The sequence below is a fragment of the Stegostoma tigrinum genome, unplaced genomic scaffold (assembly GCF_030684315.1).
Source record: "Stegostoma tigrinum isolate sSteTig4 unplaced genomic scaffold, sSteTig4.hap1 scaffold_126, whole genome shotgun sequence".
NCBI lineage: Eukaryota > Metazoa > Chordata > Chondrichthyes > Orectolobiformes > Stegostomatidae > Stegostoma > Stegostoma tigrinum.
The window spans coordinates 642,028-645,591 of NW_026728074.1; the positions used below are offsets into that span (position 1 = coordinate 642,028).

Below are 3,564 nucleotides of genomic sequence, written 5' to 3' on the forward strand. Positions count from 1 at the left end.
CCTTGGGCCTCTACTGTTTGTAATTTTTATTAATGACTTGGACGAGGGGATTGAAGGATGGGTCAGCAAGTTTGCAGACGACACAAAGGTCGGAGGTGTCGTTGACAGTGTAGAGGGCTGTTGTAGGCTGCAGCGGGACATTGACAGGATGCAGAGATGGGCTGAGAGGTGGCAGATGGAGTTCAACCTGGATAAATGCGAGGTGATGCATTTTGGAAGGTTGAATTTGAAAGCTGAGTACAGGATTAAGGATAGGATTCTTGGCAGCGTGGAGGAACAGAGGGATCTTGGTGTGCAGATACATAGATCCCTTAAAATGGCCACCCAAGTGGACAGGGTTGTTAAGAAAGCATATGGTGTTTTGGCTTTCATTAACAGGGGGATTGAGTTTGAGTCGTGACATCTTGTTGCAGCTCTATAAAACTTTGGTTAGACCGCACTTGGAATACTGCATCCAGTTCTGGGCGCCCTATTATAGGAAAGATGTGGATGCTTTGGAGAGGGTTCAGAGGAGGTTTACCAGGATGCTGCCTGGACTGGAGGGCTTATCTTATGAAGAGAGGTTGACTGAGCTCGGTCTCTTTTCATTGGAGAAAAGGAGGAGGAGAGGGGACCTAATTGAGGTATACAAGATAATGCGAGGCATAGATAGAGTTGATAGCCAGAGACTATTTCCCAGGGCAGAAATGGCTAGCACGAGGGGTCATAGTTTTAAGCTGTTTGGAGGAAAGTATAGAGGGGATGTCAGAGGCAGGTTCTTTACGCAGAGAGTTGTGGGAGCATGGAATGCGTTGCCAGCAGCAGTTGTGGAAGCAAGGTCATTGGGGTCATTTAAGAGACTGCTGGACATGTATATGGTCACAGAAATTTGAGGGTGCATACATGAGGATCAATGGTCGGCACAACATTGTGGGCTGAAGGGCCTGTTCTGTGCTGTACTGTTCTATGTTCTATAACCAGCAACTCATTTTCATTCCTAAGGTTAACAGGAAGAGATATAAATCTCCATTTCCTAAGTGGGAATTGCATCCATGCCTGAGCGACACAAGCACTAAAAGCTAACCAGTTTAATTGACACTGATCCAAGCAACCTCACTTGCACACACTCCCAAGTGTGTTCTTACACCAGACGCATCTTCACCAACGAAGTGTCTCTCTCCAAGTTTCGAAATGATTCACATTATAGCCCTGCGTTTCAAAGCGGAGAAAACGGGGCTGCAATAATCTGATGTTGTTCAGTAGATGTATTGCAGAAAAGCTGCTGTTAACTGGTGATAGCAAGAACTGCGGATCCTTTATTCATACGCAGGATGAGGGGGATGTTTGGAGAGGCCAACATTTATCAGCCATTTCCAATTTCCAGAGAGGGCAGAAAAGAGTCGACCACATTGCTGTGGGTCTTGAGTCACATATAGGCCATACCAGGTAAAGATGGCAGTTTCCTTCCTGAAAAGATATCAGTGAACAAGGTAGGTTTTTCACAACAATTGACTTGGCTCCCAAAATGACTAAATGCCTGTCTCTCAGCCTTGAACATACCTCGCCTTGACAGAACACAACGGGCCAAGCAGCATCAGAGGAACAGGCAAGGTTGACATTTCACGTTGGGACCCTTCTTCACAAATGGGGGAGGGGAAGGGGATTCTGAAATAAATAGGTAGACGGCGGAAGCAGATAGAAGATGGAGAAACCAGAAGATAGGGTGGTAGGAGACAGACAGGTCAAAGAGTCAGAGTGAGAGCCAGTGAAGGTGAATGTAGGTGGGGAGTTAAGGGGGGAATAGGTCAGTCCAGGGAGGATGGGCAGGTCAGGGGGGCGAGATGAGGTTAGTGGGTAGGGGGTAGGGGTGGGGCTTGAGGTTGGAGGAATGGTTAGGGCAGCGGGGACTAGCTGGGCTGCTTTTGGTGACATGTCCATCCTGGGCCTCCTGCATTGAGACAATTACGCCACCTGAAAGATGCAGGAACAGGATCTCATATTGCTCTTGGGGAGTCTGCAGACCAAGGGTGTCAATGTGGATTTCACAAGGTTCAAAATCTCCCCTCCCCTGACCACATGGCAGAATGTCCTGGGAACTGGAATCACAGGACAATGAAGAGTGAACTTTCTGATTGAGCACAAACAGTCCAGACACCTGCCATTCCTTTTAGAGGCCGGGCATTGACTCAGGTGTTATTGGGACATGAACTGAGCTGAGACATGGAAAGAATTCTCATTCCTGCACGTCAGGAATTCAAATCTCATCTCAGCTCCAGGACAATGAGAAAACTGAGAAATAGACAAGACACTGAAAGGGTCGAAGGGAGACGGGCCTGTTTGTAGAATATCTGGTTCCCAGTGATGTGGATGGGTCTGCAGAGGGAAGGATCAGTCTGATCCCATGTCTCCCCAATGAATGTCCCAGGTTTTATTTTGGAAAAGTACAGCTGATACAAGACAATTGTCATTCCAAGCGAGGCAGTTGGAAGTTTGAATTCACTACCAGCCCGCTTTAAGGGCTGCTGCAAGAGCTCGCTATTTTGTGTGGTGCAATTGGCTGGTGCTTTCGACTGTGAAATGTGAAGTTGGTGGTTTGAGGCCACTGAGAAAGGAACAAGTGCTGTTCTCCCTCTACCAGTTCCCTTTTGAGTATACAGTTACGGGTTTTAATGCAGTCATGAAAATGTTCACCAAACGGAAATCTTGTCTGGTGAGTGACCATAAAGTTATTTCTATGTTGCTTTAATAGCTACAATAAAGAGTTGGGAATGCTTGGAATCAGAAACAAAAACCTAAACTGCACTACAGAAAGGAGAAAACAGAGTTCTGAAGAAGTTCTGAAATGTTGACTCAAATCCTCTGCCCACAGATGCTCCCAGATCTGCTGAGGTTTTTTTTTCCTGCAATATATATTTTCATTTGCAAATGAATGTTCATTTTATCTATTGGAATTAAACAACCAGAATCACCATGTATTACATTAAACCCTTTGGAAATCTGTGAAGTGATTGGATTCAAACAAACCCAGCAATAATTCATCCACAGGGTGACTGGCCATGGAAAGTGACCTGAAAAGACAAACAGCTGGGCATTTCTGCCAGTAGTCATGGCCGAGTGGTTAAGGCGATGGATTTGAAATCCATTGGGTTATTCCTGCGCAGGTTCGAATCCTGCTGACTACGGGTAAAAGCTGAGTAAAAACGCAAAGTCTGTTTATGACAGGACTCAAAGCCGGACCAGCAAGACTTTTTACTGAGATTGCCAATGGTAGGAAAAGGCAACTCACTGCCGGTCATGTTCAAACAAACCAAACCTTCATAAAAGTTGTGATCAGAGATAATGGGAACTGCAGATGCTGGAGAATCCAAGATAACAAAGGTTGAAGCTGGATGAACACAGCAGGCCAAGCAGCATCTCAGGAGCACAAAAGCTGACGTTTTGGATCTAGACCCTTCATCAGAGAGAGGGATGGGGAGTTGGTCCGCCTCCCCTTCTCTCCCTATTTATTCCAGAACCCTCACCCCATCCCGCTCTCTGATGAAGGGTCTAGGCCCGAAACGTCAGCTTTTGCTCGTGAGATGCTCC

At 46.4% G+C, this 3,564-nt stretch overlaps 1 non-coding gene across 1 annotated transcript; it reads left to right on the forward strand.

The window, feature by feature from the left end:
- Positions 1–3,079: 3,079 nt before the first annotated feature.
- trnas-uga (transfer RNA serine (anticodon UGA)) lies at positions 3,080–3,161 on the forward strand. The gene has a single exon. It is a non-coding gene; the product is annotated as a tRNA-Ser (tRNA).
- The last annotated feature ends 403 nt before the right edge of the window (positions 3,162–3,564 follow it).